This window comes from Dasypus novemcinctus, chromosome 25 (genome assembly GCF_030445035.2).
Source record: "Dasypus novemcinctus isolate mDasNov1 chromosome 25, mDasNov1.1.hap2, whole genome shotgun sequence".
Taxonomy (NCBI): domain Eukaryota; kingdom Metazoa; phylum Chordata; class Mammalia; order Cingulata; family Dasypodidae; genus Dasypus; species Dasypus novemcinctus.
Genome location: NC_080697.1, coordinates 897,670 through 922,924, shown reverse-complemented (window position 1 = coordinate 922,924; position 25,255 = coordinate 897,670). Strand labels below are relative to the sequence as shown.

Genomic DNA, 25,255 nt, shown 5'->3' with positions numbered 1-25,255 from the left:
TACAGCAATGAGGTAGACAGCTTTTACACAAGCAGGTCATGTCCAAGATTATAGATCAAGACCCTCCTGGATTTTTTAAAAGATTTATTTTATTTATTTCTCTCCCCTTCCCCTGTGTTGTCTGCTCTCCATGTCCATTTTCTATGTGTTCTTCTGCATCCGCTTAAATTATCTGGTGGCACTGGGAAACTGTCTTTTTTGTTGCATCATCTTGCTGCACCAGCTCTGCATGTGTGTGGTGCCACACCTAGGTGGGTTGTGCTTTTTTCAGGCAGGGCAGCTCTCCTTACAGGATGCACTCCATGTTCATGGGGCACCCCTATGTGGGGGCACGCCTGCATTGCATGGCACTTCTTGCATGCAGCAGCACTGCACATGGACGAGTTTACCACATGGGTCTGGAGATCCTGGGGATTGAACTCTGGACCCTCTGTATGGTAGATGGACACTCTATTAGTTGAGCAATGTTCGCTTCCCCTCCTGGATTTCTTTATTCCCTGTCTCTTATTTTCAGTCATCTGCCTAGCATTCTGTTACTCAGCCTATTCCCCTCACAATGCCCAATCTCCATCCCCAACAATACCCTACCTTTGCCATGACTTTCTTTTATCTTCTATTTACCCAATTCCCCTTCCTTGAACAAAAGTAACTACTGGGACTGTGCCCATCCTCCACTAGTGTCAAAATAGGTAGTCCTTTAATAACCACCCCTTCCACTTGTAGACTTTGCTCTGTCAGGAAACATCATACCCAGTCAGCTAGATCTCCTTTTCAGAATGACTCTGGGCTGTGACTAAAGAGTGCCTGAGACTGGAATTAAAATGTGCCCTCTTTAACCCAAGGAATGTGCTGTTTTACTAGAAACCAGGCAGATAACAATGGCACAGTGCATAGGCAATGTTCAATTTCTATATGACAAGACTCCTTTGGCTTTCATGAGTCAGGAGTAGACTGTGGGAACCAGATTTCCTTTAGAGACACATTTTTCTCCATGGTTTTAATAACATAAATAGTTATTCCACTTAAGGCACAAATTTCTGGTGGCTGAAGGATCAGACAAGGGAAATTGTTGGTTAAGTGGCACCAAGATATCAGAGGATGATGAACATGATGATTATGGCCCTCATTTTGGAATTTATACCCAATTAGCTCAACAAGCCAGTATCCCATTCCCTTATAGTACTCTCCATAAACTGGGTTGTTTCCAGTTACATAGCTTATGCTGTTCCCCAAATGACTATTTATGATATACTTCCAAAGGAGAAAATTAGACAAATAAGGGCTCTTGTGGCATTTTCTCATACTCTAGAATGAAGAGATATTGCCAGATGAGATACAGCTCTAAATGGATCCTAGAAAAACCCATTAACTCAGGCTACACTCACAGGGTGTTCTGTTTTGGTATAATTCCTTGTCACTGGAGCAACCTCCTATGTTGGAAGATACACCATAAGATTATTGGAAAAGGTAGTTTTAGAGTTAGAAAAATCTATTGCCCACCTAGGGCAAGCAATCAGGTCACTAGCTGATGAAGAAACAGAACTCCAAAAATGACTCTACAAAATCAACTGGCATTAGACTATATTCTGATTTCCCAAGGAGGTGTGTGTGCACTGGTGGGCACCCAGTGCTGTGTATTTGTAAAAAACAGTCAAAAGGAAGTTCACCAAGAGGTAGTGGCAGCAGAAGCCCGTGCTAGGGAAGCAGCCAAATCAGTTGACACACCTCCTGAATCTGATTGGTCTGAGTTGTGGTTCATGGGGACCTTAGTTCAGAGATGTAAACATAGGGGCACTTGTTATCTTCTTAATCATAATATTCCTCAGCCGTTATCTGATCTCTCAACACTTAAATGCAACTACACAGCCAGTAACTCTACAAATGATACAAACCAGTGTGTCAAATGAGATCAGGAGAATCTCAAACTTCAGCCAACCCATGAAATCAACAATAAAATATGAGTGACATTTAGTAGTGAATGAGAGATTGGAAACATCTTTGGTCATGCCCTGCTTACAGGGCATGAACAAAGGGGGAAAACTGAAAAAAATTATATATAAAGAAAGCACTGAAGACCACACAGAGGGGAAAAAAAAACAATAAATACCTTTTGTATCTCACGATGTACAACATATTGCTAATATTATCCCATTATTTTGGTTTCAGCTAGTTTCCAGCTGATCCAGAAGTGTGAGGCCAGATTGCTTTCTGGGGCTAGAGGAGCAAATTACAGGGAATCCTGAAGGTAACTTTCTCCTTTACATCCTAATTTTTCAGTGGGTATGTTAAACGTGAAAAAGCACAATTCAGTTTCCCTTCTGATAACATTCAGGCACAGCAGCTGAAGTTCTTTGATTTCAGATAGAGAACGAGTCCCTCGACATTCCTTGGATAAACAGTTCCCAAATCGGGACAAGCCAGATTTTCTACTTTCATCTTCACTGCTGGAGGTTACTGATTGCAGTCAAGGTTGGAGAGTAATTTATCCAGGACGGTCGAATTCCAAGCTGTACTGAAGTCCTCTGTCGAAGAGTTTGTAGCTCTGATGGAGAATCTGGTGGCAGAAGCAGGTCGCTTGTGTCTCGTGGGTTTTGGTGACAGCACTTCTTTTCTGTGGAAATCTGAAGTCTATCCTGGCATTCCATCCTGCTAAAGGGGGGGAGAGGGCTAATGATTAAAATGCATGCAGATTTCCTTGTTTTCCCGGCGCTGTTCACAGGCAAGGGGCAGCCCAGCAAGCAGGCTTGCCCTGAGCAGGGCACCTGCAGCGCCGCGGGCAGAGAGAGACCTGGGCGTTGAGAGTTTGAGCGATTCCCAGGTCGGCCGCCAGGGGGCGCGGCGGCGGAGGGCGTCCGCACTTGCCGGTTCTGGCCGCTGGCACCGCGGGGGAGGGGGGGTCAGAGTCATCCGCGGAGGCCACAGGTGGATCCAGTGCCTTGTTCCTGCGGGACCTGCCTCTGTGGAGGTGCGGCCGCACCTCTGGACCAAGTTGGTGCGCATGGATAGTGGATTGAAAAGTCGCTTTATAGTTGGTGTTGGAGTTTAAGATATATTTAGGGGATTTGAATCTCTGGACTGACAATATGATAGCCAGGCCCTGAGCCTCAACAGACTTCAGCTCCTACACTCTGATTTATTGGACTTACCCCACTCAGCTAACATGGAGTTGAAGAAGGTCAACCACCACACCATGGAGCCTAGAGTGCCTACAACTGAAAGCAGGAGGATTGCATCCAGTATCCATGTGGAATCTAAGCCCCCTCTTGACATAGATGTGGAATGGACACAACCATTCCAAGGTCCACAGGATGGAGGAATTGAATATGGATTAGAGTGGACTTACTGATATTCTATTCACGAACTATTGTGATTAGTAATTAAAGAAAATGTGACATTGGTGTGGAGAAAGTGGCCATGGTGGCTGCTGGGGGTAGGGAGTGGGAGGAAGAGATGAGATGGGGAGGCATTTTCAGGACTTGGAGTTGTCCTGGGTGGTGCTTCACGGACAATTACGGGACATTGTAGATCCCCGCAGGGCTCACTGGATAGAATGTGGGAGACTGTGGGCTATGATGTGGACCATTGACTATGGGGTGCAGCGATGCCCAGAGATGTACTTACCAGGTACAATGGATGTGTCATGATGATGGGAGAGAGCGTTGCTATGGGGGGGAGTGGGGGGTGGGTGCAGGGGGGTTGAATGGGACTTCATATTTTTTGAATGTAATATTTTTTTAAAAAAAGAATAAAAAAAAAAAACAGATGGTAATTGACAAAAAAGAAAAAAGAAAAAAAGAAAAAAAAAAAAAGAAAAGTCGCTTTGTCAGGCCCCGAGGGCTGAGGGCACTTTCCCGCGGCTCCTCTTGAAACACTTTACTTAAACAGGGATCACAGAACCTTCCACCTTCTGGACCGTTTCCAACTGTTTTACGGTTGACTTTTTTGTTTAATAATTTACAGGACTAATTTTATTAAATACGTACACGATCGAGGGGCTTGCGCCTCAGAATCACGGACATGTCGTCTTTTTACTTGTTCAGGATTGTTTCTGGGGGCAAGTCTGGACACAAATTCACAGAAAGGGAAACCAGTGGGAACTGATCCCCAAAATGATGGGACCTTCCAGGGAATGAGTCAGAGACATGAGACTTCTTGGACCCCAGGGAAGGGGAGGATGCAGCTCTGTATACAGGTTTTTTCTTTTTATTTATTTATTTTTTTTATTTTTTATTTTTTTTATTTTCTGTTTCTTTAATAATTAAAACACATTCTATACATCCTACATACATAAGTTACAGAACATTGTTTTAATGTTGTGGTGGTTTTTTCTGAGTAGTTTTTAAGTAGGAAACTACTAGAAGAGTAAAGAGTAGGTTCTCAAACTCACAACATTGTTTTAAGTTTAAATATTTAACTTATTCCTAAACCAGGTTTTGTTACAATGCAACCTTTCTGACTTGAACATAAGCACACTCATCAGTAATATTTAAAAGTATATTTCTTACCTTATCTCATTTTCAGTTGAGAGAATTGCCATATTTAACTATCTGAAATCATTTTTAATTAATTTCATCTTACTGGAATGTCTGTCACAAAACACTCTGGGCCTTTATTTTTTTAAGAAAAGTTATCAAGCCTACTTCCAATTTCAGATAAATTGCACTGGTAATATTTCATGAATCCATTTTTTATTTTTTTTACTATCAATTATTGATACTGCATGTTGCTTAAAACCACTTAAGATGAAATTTCTACAGTATTAATCAGTATATATAAGATTTACAGTTGTGGCTGGAAATCAGATGCATTCATTGAAAATAAATATTGTCTCAAAAATTTAATGCAGAAGGCATTTAATTCAATATTTTACCTCCACCTCAAAGGTAAATTATGTTTATAATTTCCTTATTTTTTGATATGCCTATTTCCTGTAACATTGATAGTTTTATCCAGTGATTTCTCCCTTTTCCATATCTTTCCTTTTTTGTTTTTCACATTTGGAAAGTATATTCATCCTAAGTGCACAATTTTTACATTAATCAAACACATTTCTAAAATGACTTTCATTGTTGAAAGCAAGGGGATAGACAGAATAAGCATGCAGCTTTATAAACTGTCAGGATTTTTCTTGGAAGTCTTTACTTTATCCACAGAGAAGTTGCATCAAAATCTGTAATATAATTGCACCAATATACTCTTGATTTCAGTATAAGGTGTTACTTCCTTTGATATTTTGTGTTAGTATTGAATGAAAGCAAAATGGATATTAATCTGAGAAGTACCCAGATTGTATCTAATCTTGATGTCCATTGGGTATCCTTATGTGATCACAGCAGGGTGGGGTTTTTGTTTGTTTGTTTGTTTGTTGATTTTTGACTAGCCTGTCAAGCCCACCCAGCCTGGGCAGAACAGTCCGTTCAACAAATGGTGCTGAGAGAAGTGGATATCCAAAGCCAAAAGAAAGAAAGAGGACCCCTATCTCACACCTTATTTTAAAAAATCCCTCAAATTGGATAAAAAAAACCTAAATACAAAAGCAAGAACCATAAAGCTTCTAGAAGAAAATATACGAAAATATCAAGACTTGGTGTTATGTGGTGGATTCTTACAGAAGATAAGAGGAGGACTGAGATGGACTACTAATGTTTAATATATGCAGAAGTATTAATTAACATTACTGTAAAGGTGTTAAATGGATGGAGTTGATGGTAACACATTATAATGATTAACAACTGGTTTATAAATGGGAATATGCCTGAAAATGGTGGTCTAGGGATGTAAATGACTGTTAACAGAAAGTTAGAGAATAATCTAGGGCCTGAATAATAGCACAGTAAACCCAGAGGTGGATGTGAATTGTGGGTGATGGTACAGATGCAAGAGGGTTCTTTGTGAGCTAAAGCAGATGTACATGGCTACTGCAGGGTGGTGGGAATATGAAGATGTATGGGAAAAGTACAACTGGAGTGACCTCTGATCTGTTGTTAAGAATAATAATGTAATATTCATTCACCTATGCCAAAGATGTACTGAGTTGATAATGGGGGAGTGTGGAAAAAGTGTGCCAAAAATGTACGCTGTGGACCTAATAATAATTTGATGATATTATCTCAAAATCTGTAACAAATGTTCCACCACAGGGTGGTATGTTGATGGAGGGGTGTTGTTTGGGGATTCTGCACATGTGCATGATTGTTTTGTAAGTTTAAATCTTCCGTCATAAAAGTATATTTTAAAAATAATAATAGGGTAGGTTGGCAGGGCAAATACACTAAATTTAAGGTAGGACTATAGTTAGTAGTAAGATTTTTATGATATTCATTCATAATTTGTAACAAATAATTCACACCCAAAGGGGTGCTGATGCAAAGTACCAGAAATCTTTTACTTTTATAAAGGGTATTTATTTGGGGTAAAAGCTTATATTTACAAGGCTCTAAAGAGTCCAACTCAAGGTACTTTGCCCTAAAGAGTCCAACTCAAGGTACTTTTGCCAACACTGTTGCCACGTGTTGAAGCAAGTTGATTGTTGATCTCTGTGAGGGTTCAGTCTTCCTCTTCCTCTTAAAGCTCCATGGGCCCAGCTTCTTCCTGACCTCAGCTGTAGGCTGGAGAGCTCATTTCTTTCTGGGCCTTCTCAGCTGCTCAGGGCTCTGGGCTCTTCAATTGCAAACTATCAGGTGAATGCCTCTGCTCTATGCAGGGTCCCAGGATCGAAACTGACAAAATTTTCTCTTTCGTCTTCTGTCTATCTTCTGTGTATCTTCTTGAGTGAGTGCCCATTTATATAGTCCATCAAGAGGAAAGGAACTTAAACTGAGTTATTACTCTACTGAGGTGGTCAAATCAAAGCCCTAATCTTAACATAATTTAATCAAAGACATCTCAATTGAATCTAATACTATCAAAATATATCATACCCAGAGGAACAGACCAGATTACAAATATATTCTCTTTTTGAAATTTATAGTCTCAAGCTACCACAGTCGGTATTAACAGAAATGAGTGACAATACTATAAGACTTATGGAGGTTAAATAGCAAAATGGCAGAAGAAAGTCCTATATTATTAATAGTAACTTTAAATGTAAATGGATTAAACTCTCCAGTCAAAAAGCAGAAACTGGCAAAATGGATAAAAAGCATGATCAAATTATATGCTGTCTGTAAGAGATTCACCTTAAATTCAAAATTATAAGTAGGTTGAGGGTGAAAGGATGGAAAAAATATACCATGGAATTAGTAAACAAAAGAGAGTTGGGGGGGATATGTTAATATTGGGTAAAACAGACTTTGAGTCAGAACAGCTATGAGGGACAAAGATGGTCATTATATACTAATCAAGGGGACAGTTCAACAGGAAGATGTAACAATTAGGTATGCAGCTAACAGCAAACCCCAAATATATGAATCAAATGCTGACAGACTTAAAGGTAGAACTTGACAGTTCTACATTAATAGTAGGAGACTTGAACACACCACTCTCAGTAATGAGTAAAACATCTAGTCAGAAGATCAATAAAGAAGTACAGGACTTGAATGATACACTAAAACAAATAGATCTTACAGACATATATAGAACACTTCACCCAACAACAACAAAAAATACACATTCTTCTCACAGGTACATGGATCATTTCCAAGATATAGCATATGTTGGGTCACAAAACAAATCTCAATAAATTAAAAATATTGAAATCATATAATATATATGCTCTGACCACAATGGAGTGAAGCTAGAAAACAGTAACAGAAGTAGAAATGGAAAATTCACAAATGTGTGGTAATTAAAAAACATACTCTTATATCAATGGATTAAAGAGGAAATCAGAAGTGAAATTAAGGTATATCTTAAGGCAAATGAAAATGATAGTACAACATACCAAAATTTATGGGACACAGCAAAGTCATTGCTGAGATGAAATTATATCTCTAAGTGCTTACATTAAAAAAGAAGAAAGAATTCAAATCAGAGACTATTAGGGTTCTCTAGGGAACATAATCAACAGGAGGTATCTGTAAATAGTATGAGATTTTGTAAGAGTCTCCCACATGACTGTGGGGATGCACAAGTCCAGTTTCCACAGACAGGCTGCAAACCAGGGACTCTGATGAAAGTCCAATGAAGGTCTTTGATAAGTTTCTGGGAGAGGTTAACTGTCCAAAGATGAGCTGGGAAATTATCTGTGAATGTTTAAATCACTTCCCCTTTTAAGACATTCAACTGATTGGATAAATTGTTACTCATTGCTGATGGCAATCTCCCTGGTTGATTGAAGATATAATCAGCCATCTATACAGTAAACTCACTGATGACTAAAGCTCATAAATGTCCTTGTATTAAATTAGCCCAGTGCTTGCTTGACCAAAATTACCCTAACCATCACAGAGACCTAACCTCAAAACTTGAAGAACTAATACAAAAGAAAAAAACTAACCCTAAAGTGAGCAGAAGGAATGAAATAGCAAAGATTACAGTGGAGATATATGAAAGAGAAAAAAAAAATAGAGGGAATCAACAAAATCACAATTTCTTTTTTTGAAAAGATCAATAAAATTGACAAACCTTTATCTAGATGACAAAGAACAAAAGAAAGAGGATATAAATGATGAAAATCACAAATGAAAAGGGAGACATTACTACTGACCGAGCTGAAATAAAAGGTACTATACAAGGATACTATCAAAAACTGTTTGCCGATAAATTAGATAAGCTAGGTGAAATGGACAAACTCCCAGAAATGTGCAAATTACCTACACTGACTCAAAAAGTAATAGAAAATATTAAGAAACCAATTGCTAGTAAAGAGATTGAATCAGTAATCAAAAATTTCCCTGGGAACCTCTTATATTTTTTAATCTAACATTTTGACCTGAGAAAGAGATGGGAGAAGTTGCCTTGCCAATGTGCATACAGGGCAACACTTATTGCAGTGATAGAAGGCAAAACATCAAAAACAAAGCTTTCTAATATTTTTAATTTCTTGATACCCCAATTTCTTTTTACTTTAATTTTTCTAAATCAGTATGTATTCTATACCTAACCTCTAAACCCATCACTATATCCCATTTTACTGTTAATGGAACCTGACAATATATTGGGCTTCATTTTCAGGGAGGTTCGATGGTGGTCGGGGAGGAATACTGCTGTGCGGTGTTATTGGTGGGGGGTGCATGGTTGGGAGGGAGTTCTCCAGGGCATATGTGTGGGGTGCATAAAAGTTTTTGGATATTTTCATAATGGTTACAGTTGTGAATGATGGTTGGGGGAGTGCTGAGTTCCTGCCTGGGGGAGCTCTGTCGCATTCCCCAATGGAACAGCAACAATCCTCTGAGTGCAATGGCTAAGACCAATAAGGAAGGATGGTCCAACAATGAGCCCTTTATGCTAATGACTATGCTTATGGGCCTGTGGGCCTGAAATAAGAAGTAGGCCTAGAGCCGCAGGGTGCCTAAGAGTTACCTCCTGAGAGCCTCCACATTGCTTAAATGTGGCCACTCTCTAAGCCAAACTCAGCAAGTAATTTCCCCCCAGCATGAGACATGACTCCTGGGGATGAGCCTCCCTGGCACTGAGGGATTACTACCAAGTACCAGCTGATGATGTGGCTGGAGAATGACCTTGAATAAAAGGGTCAACTCAAACCAGCAGAATATCTCAGCCTACATGTAATATCAGAAGTTAAAAATGCTTTTTGACCCTGAATTGTGGGAGGAGGGGCACCCAGCTTGCCTCAGTGGCAAACAGTGCGGCAAGAGGTGACACCGCCTCTGCCCACTGGGCCTAGACAAGGTGACCACACCTGACTAGGCCTTTGCTGCTAACAGCTGGCCGGCACTGCCCTCCCCCTTCCTATCTCCCGCCTAGCCCAGCTCTCACTTCCCCTCCCCCCTCCCTTAAACCTAATCTCTTAGTACGCTGTTTGCCCAGCAACAGCTTCAGCCTATCAAGAGTTAGCACATACTCTACTGGCCAATCACTAGCCCAATGCCAGAACATTGCCTTATATGGAAACAGCATTTGCCCTAGCCAATCAGAACCCGCCACACCACTCCCCAATCCTATAAATCTGCATCCCCTTCCGCAATAAACCAGACTTGTGCCATCAGCCTGTCTCTGCGACTTCTTCCTGGGTCGTGCGCCCTCCACGCCTTCGGAGCCCCCGAGGGAAGCCTCAGCGGCCGTACGCCGTACAAGGCTTTCTTCCCCACACCAGGGACCCCTCTCGTCCCACAACGGGACTCCACTCGTCCCTTAACAGGGACCCCGCTCATCCCACAACGGGACCCCACTCGTCCTGCAACAGGGACACTGCTCGTCCCTTAACAGGGACCCCGTTTCGTCCCTCACTGAATAAAAGGGGGAAATGGAAAGGACAAATGAGTTTATATGGCTATGAGTCTCCAAAAAAGAGTTGGGAGGTCATCAAAGGGGTCACCATTATGCACACCTCAGCAGAGTCCCAGAGAGAGCTGAAGTAGATAAAACCCCTGGTATTGTTTCTTCTGAGGGCTACAGAGACCCACAGGTTCTATGGTCATGGCACATGGAGTTCAGTGCTATGTTGGCCCTACTTTGGAGTTTGTGGTCCTGAGTGTGATGGAGTTGGACTCAGGTGTGATCTTTGTTCACAAGCCTCTCCTGTCACTTTTACCAAACCTGTGGTTGGTGCTGGGGTTTAATGTATAGTTGGGGGACCTGAATCTCTGGACTGTCCATGTGATAGCAAGGCCCTGAGCCTCAAAAGACTTGAAACTCCTACACTCTGGTTTATTGGACTTATCTCAGCCAGCTAACAGGGAGGTGAAGAAGGTCAACCACCACACCAGGGAGCCAAGAGTGCCTACAACTGCAAACAGGAGAATTGCATCCATCCTCCAAGTGGAGTCAAGGCACCCTCTCAATAGAGGGGTGGAGTGGACATAGCCATCCCAGGGTCCACAGAATGGAGGAATAGAGTATGGATTAGAGTGGACTTATTGATACTCTAATCTGGAACTAATGTGATTAGTAGTGGAAGTAAATGTAACACTGAGATGGAGAAAGTGGACATGGTAGCTGCTGAAGGTGGGAATGGAAAGAGGAGATATGATATGGGGGCATTTTCAGGACTTGGAGGTGTCCTGGGTGGTATTGCAGGGACAGTTACTGGACATTGTCTGTCCTCCCATGGCCCACAGGATGGACTGGGGGAGAGTGTAAACTATAATGTGGACCATTGACCATGTGGTGCAACAGTGCTCAGAGATGTATTCACCAAGTGCAATGGATGTCCCTGATGATGGAGGAGGTTGTTGTTATGGGAGGAGTGGGGTAAGGGGGGGTATATGGGGACCTCGTATTTTTTAATGTAACATTAAAAATAAATAAATTAATTAAAAATAAAAAAAGATAAAAAAACAACAGATGGCATTATTATATAATGCTAAGAAACCTGGAGAAATCCTAGTGATAAATGATGAAGACATAAACTATCAATGGAAATAAATTTCATGAGGAAATAAGATAAAATCTCCCAAAATATGGGTGTGTGTATCTTAATGGTTGAGTTCCTGCTTTCCATGTATGAGGTTCCAGGCTCAATCCCTGGTGCCTCCTAAAAAAAGCAAAAGAAAGGAAAAATAAATACCTCCCAACAAAAGCCCAGGATCAAATGACTTCCCAGGGGATGTCTACAAAACTTTCCAAGAATACTTGATTCCAATTATGTCCAAACTCTTCCAAAAAATTGCAGAGGAAGGAACACTCCATAACTCATTCTATTAGGCCAACATTACCCTTATACCAAAGCTGGATAAAATACCAGAAGTAAAGAAACCTACAATCCAATATCTCTTATGAGTATAAGTGAAAAAATCCTCAAAAAAAAAAAACAAAAAAAAATGCTGGCAAACCTCATTCCATAGCATATTAAGAAAATTAGGGACGCGGACTTGGCCCAGTGGATAGGGTAGCCATCTACCACATGGGAGGTCTGTGATTTAAACCCCAGGCCTCCTTAACCCATGTGGAGCTGGCCCACATGCAGTGCTAATGTCTGCAAGGAGTGCTGTGCCATGCAGGGATGTCCCTGCATAGGGGAGTCCCACACGCAAGGAGTGTGCCCTGTAAGGAGAGCCTCCCAGCATGAAAGAAAGTTCAGCCTGCCCAGGAATGGTGCCGCACACACGGAGAGCTGACACAACAAGATGACACACACACACATACACAAAAACACAGATTCCTGTGCTGCTGACAACAACAGAAGCGGACAAAGAACATTCAACTCATGGACACAGAGCAGACAACAGGGTGGTTGGGGAGAGGGGAGAGAGATAAATTTTTAAAAAAAGAAAAAAACAAAAAACTATGCACCATGACCAAGTGAGATTTATCCCTGACATGAAAGGTTGGTTAAATATATGAAAATCAATTAATGTAATACACCACACTAAGAGAATAAAGGGGAAAAAAAACCATGCTCATCTCAATTGATAAAGAAAAGGCATTTGACAAAATATAGCACCCTGTCTTGATAAAAGGACTTAGAACAGTAGGAAAAGAAGTGAACTTCTTTAACATGAAATGGAATGTATGAAAAGCCCACAAGTAACATTCTACTTAATAGTGAAAAAGTGAAAGCTTTCCCTCTAAAATCAGGAACAAACAAGGATGCACACTATCACCACTGTCATTCAATGCTGTACTGGAAATTCTTGCTAAAGCAATTAGGCTAGAAAAAGAAATAAAAGTCATCCAAATTGTAAAGGAAGAAGTAAAATTTGCACTATTTGCAGATGCTGTGATTCTATATAAAGAAAATCCTGAAAAACACACAACAAAGCTCTCAGAAAATAAATAAATTCAGCAAAGTCACAGGGTATAAGATCAATTCCCCCAAATCAGTAGTGTTTCTATACACAAGCAATGAACAAGCATAAGAAGAAATCAAGAAAAAAATCCCATTCTCAATAACAACTGAAAGAATCAAATATCAAGGATAAATCTTTTTGTTTGTTTATTTTATTTATTTGTATTTATTTCTTATAATGTTACATTAAAAAAATATGAGGTCCCCATATATCCCCCATCCCCCTCCCCCCACTCCCCACACATCAACAACCTCTTTCACCATTGTGGCACATTCATAGCATTTGGATAATACATTTTTGAGCACTGCTACACCACATGCACAGTGGTTTTAACTGTAGTTTACACTCTCCCACAGTCCAAACAGTAGGCCATGACAGGACATAAAATGTCCAGCAGCTGTCCCTGCAATACCACCCAGGACAACTCCAAGTCCTGAAAATGCTCCCACATCATATCACTTCTTCCCTCTCCTTACCTTCAGCAGCTACTATGACCACTTTCTCCACATCAGTGCTACATTTTCTTCTATTACTAATCACAATAGTTCCAGAATAGAATACCAGTAAGTCCATTGTAATTCATAGTCTATTCCTCCATCCCATGGATCCTGGGATGATTATGTCCACTCCACCTCTATATCGAGAGGGGGCTTAGATTCCACGTGGATGATGGATGCAATTCTCCTGCTTTCAGTTGTAGGCACTCTTGGCTCCCTGGTGTGGTGGTTGAACTTCTTCACTTTTCTGATAGCTGACTGAGATAAGTTCAATAAACCAGAGTGTAGGAGATGCAAGTCTTTTGAGGCTCAGGGCCTGGCTATCACATGGAGAGTCCAAAGATTCAGGTCCCCTGAGTATACACCAAACCCAAGTGACAACCACAGTTCCAGTAACAGTAAAAGGAGTGACTTGTGAACAAAGATCACATCTGAGTCCAACTCCATCACACTCAGGAACACAAACTTGAAAGTAGCGCCAACTGACATGGCACTGAACTCCATCTTCCATGGCCCTAGTACCTATGGGTCTCTGTAGCCCTCAGAAGAAACAATACCTGGGCTTGTGTCTACTTTGGCTGTCTCTGGGACCCTGCTGAGGAGTACATAAGGGTGATCCCTCTGATGACCTCCTAACTCTTTTCTGGAGACTCATAGCCATATAAACTCATTTGTCCTTTCTATTTCCCCCTATTATCCAAGGTCAAAAAGCATTTTTAACACCTGATATTACATGTAGGCTGAGATATTCTGCTGGTCTGAGTAGACCCTTTTATTCAAGGTCATTTTCTAGTTACATCATCAGCTGCTACGGGAAGGCTCATCCCTGGGAATTATGTCCCATGCTGGGGGTGAAGGCAATGCATTTACATGCTGAGTTTGGCTTTGAGACTGGCCACATTTGAGCAACATGGAGGCTCTCAGGAGGTAACTCTTAGGCAACCTGCAGCTCTAGGCCTACTTCATATTTCAGGTGCACAGGCTCACAAGCATAGTCATTAGTATCAAGGGCTCATTGTTGGACCATCCTTCTTTATTGGTCTTCTGCATGCACTTTGGGAATTTTTGCTATTCCATTGGGGAATGTGATAGACCTCCCCTGGCTGGGAACTCAGCACTCCCTCAGTTGTCCTTTCAATCTGTAATCACTATGAAAATATCCAAACATTTTTATGTACCCTGTATACATGCCCTGGAGAACTCCCTCCCAACTATGTGCCCCCTATCAATAACACCCCACACCAGTATTCCTCCCCTGCCATAGTTGAGCCTCTCTGTGGTCCAAAACTTCTTCAAAAATGAAGCCCATTATATTGTCAGGCTCCATTAATAGTAAAATGAAATATATAGTGATGGGTTTAAAGGTTAGATATAGAATACATACCAATTTAGAAAAATTAAAGCAAATATAAATTGGGGTATCAAAAATTGAAAAATGGAAAAGCTTTGTTTTTGATGTTTTGCCTTTCATCACTGCAATAAGTATTGCCCTGTATGTAAAGTGGCAAGGCAATTTCTTCCATTTCTTCATTAGTGTCTACATCCTTTCTTTTTCTTTTTTCCTTAATTATTAACTTTGTCTTCACAAAAGTTTTAGATCACAGTAATTCATATATACAATATACAGTACACACACATATCCAACATCAACAGTTTGTTCCTTCCCCAGCTATGATCTTTTTACATGTTCATATTATATTTGCTGCAACGGATGTACAGTAATTGAGACAATGGCTTTCAAACATGGCTACACTTGAGTTTACATTATGGCTTATATTTTAGACAATACAATTTTCTAAATTTTAGTTATCTTACATTTTACATTATGATTTACATTTTAGCCCATAGGTTTTTATACATTTTTGGTGTAATTTAACATGTTCTATATCTATCTTTGCATAATCTTGTGAAATACTTCCATTGCCCCACAGTTACACTGATTTCATCTCTTCAATACCTCTTTCCCCTTCCCCTCAGGGCCCACCATGACAATCAATCTTCATTACATGAAGGACCATATTCAGAGATACTTGCCACCAATTCTCTCAAGAGATACATTTCCCTCTATTTGAGAACATCAATCCCAGGGAGGATGTGGGTATACCTTCACTCTCAATTTATGGGTCTCCACCCAATGATATAACCCACTATGACAAAATGAGCACTCACACACTCCCTAGAAGCCTGCCCTGGGTCAGATTCTCCCCTTTAAGCAGGTAACCTTCCTAATTGTATTTTTGAAAAAGTTTTCTCAACATTATACTTTCATCCACATATCTGACAACCTCCTATGTTCAAATGTTCCCCCCACATTTCCCCCAATTTCTTGGGCCATCTTACCCAGCCTCCCATCCCAACCCCCCCTCAAACCTTCAAAGCCCCACCCAAAGGTATCATTATGCCTCCATATTATCCCTTTCCTGTACAAATACTTCCCTCCAGCTTATTATAGATTTCACCCATGTAGGTGTCAGCTCATAACCTTCCTCCACCCCCCAAAGTCCTTTAGCAAGCAATTATTATACCACAGTTAGGCAAGGAATATAGTCTTGGGGAATATACTAGGGCAATTCAATACTCCTCACAATATATCTCTCAAATTTAATGTTTGAAATATACATATTTATTGTGCTTTTTAGTTCTTTCACAAAAATACTGAATTTCTTTGAGAATATGCTTTTGGGGGCATTACTATTTGTGTTTGCTCCTCTACTTTACCTTTCAGAATATACAGTAGTCTGTGAGAAGATGAGTCTTGCATAGGAAATACAGGCTCTCTTTTTTCATTGCTTAGGTCACTATTCTCTTATGCCATTAAATCATGACACTAGACCACTCATTGATTTCTCCTTTTGATCTCACTGTGTGTCCCCTAGTTACTTACCAAATTCTGTTGAGATTCCCATTTAATGAGGGAAAGTTTCTCATTTCAGTCACTGTTTTTAAAGAACTAATCTCTGCCTCATATGGTTATTTGGTTCCCTAAATACCTATCGTTTTCTTGCTGATACCGATTGTTTCTCTACCATCCCTAAGTCCCATATGCTGCCCTACTCTCCCTCCAAAGACCCCGTCTTTCCTATCCCAGTCTCCCTCCTACTCTCCATTTCTCAAACAATCCAGAATTTACACTGGAATTCATGTTGTTCCAGGCTGAAGGTCTTGGAGGACACTCCCTGCAGAGTGACTCCAGCCCCCTCTGCAGGGTACAAGGTTCTTTTCCTCCTTGAGTCCCTGGTGGCCTCTCCAGCCCCATCCCTGCAGCCCCCTCCCCAGCATCTCAGCTGCAACCTCCAAAGAGCGCCCCCAGGTCCCCAGAAACTTCTCTGCATTTTTGTGTGCTGTGGTTTCAACAGAATAAACTATAAAAACCTCAGTTATGTATAGTCCTTTCTTTTCCATCTTAGGAAGCTGGAACACAAAGCACATGAGTGACATGAATGCCACATACAACTTTTAGAGGAAGAGAACAAAACAAGTAGTGGCAGAGAAAGTCAAGCACTGCATGTGAGTTCACCTACCAGATACCATGGCTCAGAAAACCACAGTTGAGATGTTTTATTGTTAACCTTTTGTACATTGTTTGGGAAGGGTAGTGCAAACCATGAATTATCAGAATACACAGAGAATTCACACACATATATGCACACACACAAATAAGCTTACAAAGGAAGAATATAAAGCTATCCCCAATTTTCTGATCCTCACTATTAGCTAGAGTGTATGGGAATGTTGTTCATGCAAACATTTCTGGGAGTGATGTAAATTGCCATAATTATTTAGTTAAGCAACTTGGTGTAGTGTGAATCATGAGCCTTAAAATTGTGCCTTTGATAGCCTCAGTGGTCAGACCCCCAGGCAATATGCTAAGGATATTAGTAAAGGAAGAATCAAGCTTTATGATGAAAGATATTCTATCAGGAATAATCAGGAAAATACTGAGACTGGGTAAGAATATTATAGCCTACCACTTGGAACCTTTCAGGCAGTAATGAATAAGTGGGGCAACTGTGGAACAATGCTTTTATCATATTATGCTCTTATAATCATGTGCCATGAGCTTGTACATGTGGAGATAATGTCTCCAAGGGGCCAGCTGTGTGGGTCATGGGAACAGAAGCAGATCAGTGAATGGTATCAGCATTCCTGTGCTTTACCTGCTTAATCAATCATCATTTGTAGGCAAAGAATTGAAGAAATGGAACAAAACCTGCAGCAAGCAGAGAGCTCATTGAGACAACAGGTAACTTTCACCAGTCAGACTGTTGTAGAATGTTTCACTACTTCATGCACGTGATTATAATGGCCCTCAGGAACCCTAAACTGTGTGTTTTCTTTGTTATTTGTTGTCTTTCTCAGGTCGCTTTTCATGAGGAGAAAGCTCATGATAGCTGGGTAAGATTTTATTCTTTTCATTTCTTTCCTTCTGAGCACAGTCTACCACAACTCAACATGGATGTGTTTCACCCCATAGCTCAAAATGTATGCTTTAGAGAGGCGTTGGTTGAGCAGATAAAGGAAGCTGCCTACTTGAAACACAGGTACAGGATTTTATTTTAAAATTAAAATTGAAATAATTTCATACTTTCAGAACTGCTCTCAAATTAAATAAAACAAACTCCACATAAAGAATTCCAACATGTCCCCCAACCCAGACCCACCAATTTGAATGTTTTGGCACATTTGCTGTCACCCTCTGTCTCTTCATTCCTCCCTCCCTGCTCCTCTCCTTTCCTTCCTTCCTTCCATCCATTTACCTATTTTGGTAAATGTCTGAGACTAGGCTGTATATATCATGATCCTCGAGCACATAAACCTTACAGGTACAAGATTCTCCTTTCCTTCCTTCCTTCCCTCCATCCATTTACCTATTTTGGTAAATGTCTGAGACTAGGCTGTATATATCATGATCCTTGAGCACATAAACCTTACAGGTACAAGATTTTGACATCCATTTTCTTTTCAATGCATTTTTGTGTTTTTAAGACCAAGCATGTTCTTGATCTAAGGGCATGGTTTTCTGATTTTCATTCCATTGTATTCTTTCCCTTACTCCAGACTGGAAATATCCCAGAAAAATAAGATACTTGTGCTGGGAATGCCGATGTGGTTGCCCCTCCACAGAGAGGTAGGAAGCACCCTTTGGAGAGCCCTTAATTAATTTCTGCTGCAATTAAGAATTCCACACACTTACCAAAGAGAGCAGCATGCTTCAGGGGGATCAGATGCTACTATCATCTTATGTCCCCCAGCCACAGGGTCTCCTTGGTCCATCCACTGTGAGCTCACATCCCTCAAGTGACAGCAAACACCCTCCACCTCGACTTTGGGGATACTCTCAACTGGAGAGATGGCAGTAGTGGGAATTTGGGTCAGCACCCACTTCCCCCTTGTAAAGGGTTTATTTTTCCTTCTTTTGAGAAAAATCACACAAAACTTCTTAGAATGTGGCATCTCTGGTCTGCCTAGAGAAGCATTTTCTTGATGTGTCTTAGTGAACACACACTAAGTGTACACAGTCTAGTACAAAATCTGCTCGAAGACAGCCAACATTCATTTATTGTTAATGGTTCCTTTGTATTTCCTTTGTTGGTTTAATTTTTTACTATTAATGATAGTGCTTTATAAATTTCTAGGTAATCATACTCTACCTAATGAATGTAGCCCTCCAATTTTACTATTAATGCCTCATAGTTGTTTCCTTTTCCCATTACTACTTTGTAAATGTCTGTAAGGCCATTTCAATTCTTAAATGTTTATATAATCCTGGATCACAGATGGAAGTCAGGTTATGTAGAGACAGATATACTACCAAGCCCCCATGGCTTGATGAGTATGAGCTGTGCTGGTTTTCATGCTGATGTCCAGCTCTTTGAGCCCTGCCCTGGCTCCAGTTGCTTGATTTGTTATAAAAACACTTGGACCTGTGTGGGAGACCTGCCATGCCCTCCTCAAGGGTCAAGGGACCTCCCTGCATTCTTGGGGTCATCTGAGCATCTGGGAAACCCTGGGCTTCTGGTGGGAACCTAAATGGGGGTAAAGAGCCTGAGGAAGATGGTGGAGGGTTTGCTATTCTTTCCCACCCAAATCTGAAGAAACCCCCAGCAGTTCTCCTGCCTTCATAAATCCAGAGCCCGGTGCAGCTCCCCTGAGGAACAGCAACTCCAGAAGCTCATTCCCTGCTGGGTGGACAGAGGAGGCCAAGGTAAGTGCTGTCTTACTTTGAACGGTAAGCAGCTATTTCAGGAAACTTTTATCACTTTATTCAAATCCTCTCACCTCATGTCGGTGTGAGCAATGCCAGTCCCAGGAGATCACCATTACAGATGCCTCCAGAAGCAGTAAGTCCTTAGAGGTTAAGGACTAAAGGGCTTGCACGGTTATATTTCTGGAAGGAACTGGAGGAGGAAGACCCTTCACTCCCCTACTTCACAATGCGTGCTGCAGTTGATTCCTTATTGATATCCTTTAGTTTATGGGCTACCAAAATGTGATTTTCTTCTTAATATTTTTTTATTTTTTATTTTTTTGCCTTTATTTATTTATTTAATATTACATAAAAAAAAAAAACGAGGTCCCCATATACTTCCATCCCCTCACCCCACTCCTCTCCCCATAGCAACAATCTCCTCCATCATCATGAGACATTCATTGCATTTGGTGAATATATCTCTGAGCACCGCTACACCTCATGGTCAATGGTCCACATCATAGTCCACACTCTCCCACGTTCCACCCAGTGGTCCATGGGAGGACATAAAATGTCTAGTAACTGTCCCTGCAGCATCACCAAGGACAACTCCAAGTCCTGAAAACGCCTCCACATCTCATCTCATCCTCCTATTCCACACACCCAGCAGCCACCATGGCCACTTTCTCCACACCAATGCCACATTTTCTTTGATTACTAATCACAATAGTTCATGAATAGAATATCAGTAAGTCCACTCTAATCCATATTCTATTCCTCCATCCCATGGACCTTGGAATGGTTATGTCCACTCCACATCTATATCAAGAGGGGGCTTAGATTCCACATGGATGCTGGATGCAATCCTCCTGCTTTCAGTTGTAGGCACTCTTGGCTCCCTGGTGTGGTGGTTGACCTTCTTCAACTCCATGTTAACTGAGGGGGTAAGTCCAATAAACCAGAGTGTAGGAGCTGAAGTCTGTTGAGACTCAGGGCCTGGCTAGCATATGGTCAGTCCAGAGATTCAGGTCCCCTGGGTATATATTAAATCCCAGCACCAACTACAGTTCTGGTAAAAATAACAGGAGAGGTTTGTGAAAAAAGATCATATCTGAGTCCAGCTTCATCACACAGAAACACAAACTCCAAAGAAGGGCCAACTGACATGGCACTGAACTCCATCTACCAAGACCATAGAAGCTGTGGGTCTCTGTAGCCCTCAGAAGAACCAAGACCCGGGATTGTATCTACTTTATCTGTCTCTGGGAATCTGCTGAGGTGTGCATAAGGGCAACCCCTCTGATAAACTCCCAGCTCTTTTTGGAGACTCATAGCCATATAAACTAATTTGTCCTTTCCATTTCCCCCTTTTATTCAGGTCAAAAAGCATTTTTAACTCCTGATATTATATGTAGACTGAGATATTCTGCTGGTCCGAGTTGACCCTTTTATTCAAGGTCATTTCTAGTTACATCATCAGCTGGTATTTGGTAGTAATCCCTCGGTGCGAGGGAGGCTCATCCCCGGGAGACAGTCCCACGCTGGGGGGAAAGAAATGCATTTACATGCTGAGTTTGGCTTTGAGACTGGCCACATTTGAACAACACGGAGGCTCTCAGGAGGTAACTCTTAGGCACCCTGCAGCTCTATGCCTACTTCATATTTCAGGTGCACAGGCTCATAAGCATAGTCATTAGTATCAAGGGCTCATTGTTGGGCCTTCCTTCTTTTTTGGTCTTTGCTGTTGCACTTGGGGGATTGTTCCTGCTGTTCCTTTAGGAACTGTGATAGAGCTCCCTGGCTAGGAACTCAGCACTCCCTCAGTTGCTGTTTTTAATTGTATCTACTATGAAAATATCCAAACATTTTTATGTACCCTGCATATACGCCCTGTAGAACTCCCTGCCAACCATGTGTCCCCTGTCAATAACATCCCACACTAGTATTCCTCCCCTGCCATTGTTAAACCTCTCTGTGATCTAAAACTTCCTGAAAAGCCCAATATATTGCCAGGTTCCATTAATAGTAAAATGGAGTATAGCGATGAGTATAAAGGTTAGATATAGAACACATATTAATTTGGAAAAATTATAGTAAAAATAAATTGGGATAACCTAAAATTTAAAAATGCAAAAGCTTTGTTTTTGATGTTTTGCCTTCCATCACTGCAATAAGTGTTGCCCTGTATGCAAATTGTCAAGGCAACTACTTCCGTCTTTTCCTCAGTGTCTATGTCGTATCTTTTTTTTTTTTTTTTGGCTTTTATTTTTTTATTTTTTCCAAATTCTACTCAATTTATTCATTTTTTAAAAAATACTACATTCAAAAAATATGAGGTCCCCATTCACCCCCACCACCCCCACCCCACCACTCTCCCCACAGTAACACTCTCCCCCATCATCACGACACATCCATTGCATCTGGTGAGTACATCTCTGGGCATCACTGCACCCCATGGCCTGTGGTCCACACCATAGCCCACACTCTCCCACGTTCCATCCAGTGGGCCATGGGAGGACATACAATGTCCAGCAATTGTTCCTGGAACACCACCCAGGACACCAAGTCCCGAAAATGCCTCCACATCTCATCTCTTCCTCCCATTCCCCACACCCAGCAGCCACCATGGCCACTTTTTCCACACCAATGCCACATTTTCTCAATTTTTATCCACAATAGTTCATGAATAGGATATCATTAAGTCCACTCTAATTCTTACTGTATTCCTCCTTCCTGTGGACCTTGGCTTGGTTGTGCCCATTCCACATCTATGTCAAGAGGGGGCTTAGATTCCACATGGATACTGGATGCAATCCTCCTGCTTTCAGTTGTAGGCACTCTAGGCTCCATGGTGTGGTGGTTGACATTCTTCAACTCCATGTTAGTTGAGTGGGGTAAGTCCAATAAATCAGAGTGTAGGAGCTGAAGTCTGTTGAGGCTCAGGGCCTCCCTATTATATTGTCAGTCCAGAGATTCAAATCCCCTAGATATATCTTAAACCCCAGCACCAACTACAATTCCAGTAAAGTAGCATGAAAGGCTTGTGAAAAGAGATCCCATCTGAGTCCAGCTCCATCACGCAGAAACACCAGCTCCAAAGAAGGGCCAATTGACATGGCAGTGAACCCCATCTGCCATGACCATAGAACCTGTGGGTCTCTTTAGCCCTCGAAAGGACCAATACCTGGGGTTGTATCTACTTTATCTGTCTCTGAGACTCTGCTCAGGTGTGCATAAGGGCAATCCTTCTGACAACCTCCAGACTCTTTTTTTAGAGACTCATAGCCATATGAACTCATTTGTCTTTTCCATTTCCCCCTTACTTTAGGTCAAACAGCATTTTTAACTCCTGTTATTATATGTAGACAGGGATATTCTGCTGGTCTGCATTGAACCTTTAATTCAAGGTCATTTTCAAGTTTCTTGGTAGTGGTCCCTCCGTGCCAGGTAGGCTCATCTTCGGGTGTCATGTCCCACACTGGGGGGAAGGCATTGCATTTACATGCTGAGTTTGGCTTCAAGACTGGCCACATTTGAGTAACAAGGAGGCTGTCAGGAGGGAACTCTTAGACACAGTGCTGCTCTAGGCCTTGTTCTTATTTCAGGTGTATAGGCTCACAAGCATAGTCATTAGTATCAGGGGCTCATTGTTGGACCCTCATTCCTTACCGGTCCTTACCGTTGCACCTGGGTGCTCCCCTAGGGACCACGACAGAGGCCCCCTGGGCCAGGAACCCAGTATCCCCCCAGCTGTTGTTTTTAATTGTTTCCATTATGAGTATATCACAACATTTCCATGCACCCTGGACACATGCCCTGTATAACTCCCTGTCAACCATATATCACCTGTCAAAATCATCCCATACCAGTATTCCTCTGCTGCCATTGTTGAACCACTCTGTGATCCAAAACTTCCTGAAAAGTGAAGCCCAATATAATGTTAGGTTCCCTTACTAGTAAAATGGAATATAGCAATGAGTTTAAAGGTTAGATATAGAATACATACTGATTTGGAAAATTCTACATCATATCTTTTTCTTTTCTTTTTTCCTAATTATTGAGCTTCTCTCTACAAGAGCCTTAGATCACAGTAATTCATATATATGATATACAGTACTCCCACATATCCATTATAAAACCTTTTCCCTTCCACAGTGATAATTTTTTAACTTATTCATATCATATTTACTGAAACTGGTGTACAGATATTGAGACAATAGCTTTCAAGCAAGGTAACATTTGTGTTTACATTGTGGTTCATACTTTAGGCTATACAATTTTCTAAATTTTTAGTTATCCTATATTTTACATTATGGTTTACATTATTAGTCTGTCTTGCCCTATATGTTTTTGGTGTAATATTACATGTTTTATATCCATCCTTGTGTACTTTTGTGAAACACTTATTTTGCCCTCACATTTACTTTGGTTCCATCTATTCAATATCGATTTCCCCCTCCCTTTGGGCCCCAGAGTGGCAGTCAATCTTCATTTCTTGAGGAGCCATGTTCAGAGATACTTGCACAAATGTTGAGGGCTTGACTTGCTCAACTGCCCTAATGCCCTGGGAGCCACCCTTTCTCTTGAGATATACAGTTCCTCTATTTGATGGCATTGGCCGCCCCCCCCCCGGATGTGGGTCTACCTTCACTCTCGTTATATGGGTCTCTGCCCAATGGTATAGCCCACTCTGGCAAAATGAGCATTCAGATATTCCCTAGGAGTCTGTCCTGCTTCAGATCATCCCTTCCGAGCATCCTAAACAGGTAACCCTCATAATTATATTATGATACGGTTTTCTCAGCATTTTACTCTCAACCAACACCCGACAATCTCCTATGTTCACATGTTACCCCTCCCTCCCCCCAATTTTTTGGGCAATTTTACCCATCCGCCCATCCCCAGCCCCCCTTAAACCTGCAAAACCCCACCCAAAGGCAACCCCTTCCCCCCATTTTATCACTTCTTTGTGCTCATACTTACCGCCAGCTCATCATAGATTCCACCCGTGCAGATGTCAGCTCCCATCCTTCCTCCACGCCCGATTTCCTGTAAGTCCATCTTCCAGTCTCTACCTCTCTGAGGCAGCTTGCGTATTTCATATCATTGAGGTCATGTAGTATTTGTCCTTCAATGCCTGGGTTGCTTCACTCAACATAAGGTTCTCAAGATTCATCCATGTTATCACATGTGTTTGTAATGTATTTGCTCTTAAAGCTGAGTAGTATTCCATTGCGTGTATATACCACATTTTATTGATCCACTCATCTGTTGATGGGCATTTGGGTTGATTCCAACTTTTGGCGATAGTGAACAATGCTGCTATGAACATTCGTATGCATATATCAGTTTTTGTCCTTGTTTTCGGTTCTGCAGTGGTATTGCTGGGTCATATGGCAAATCTATGGTTAGTTTTTTGAGAAACTGCCAAACTGTCCTCCAGAATGGTTGGATCCTTCTGCATTCCCACCAGCAGTGGATGAGTGTTCCCATTTCTTAACATCCTCTCCAGCATTTGTATTCTTCTGTTTTTTTTTCGTAGCTGCCAATCTTATGGGAGTAAGATGGTATCTCATTGTAGTTTTGATTTGCATTTCCCTGATAGCTAGAGATTTGGAGCATTTTTTCATGTGCTTTTTAGCCATTTGTATTTCTTCTTTGAAGAAGTGTCTGTTTAAATCTTTTTTTCATTTTTTAAATGGTTTGTTTATCTTTTT

At 41.3% G+C, this 25,255-nt stretch overlaps 1 pseudogene; it reads left to right on the top strand.

Annotated features, from left to right (window-relative positions):
* LOC101410659 (acyl-coenzyme A synthetase ACSM1, mitochondrial-like) overlaps positions 1 to 3,046 on the top strand; it is a 67,679-nt pseudogene extending 64,633 nt beyond the window's left edge.
* The last annotated feature ends 22,209 nt before the right edge of the window (positions 3,047 to 25,255 follow it).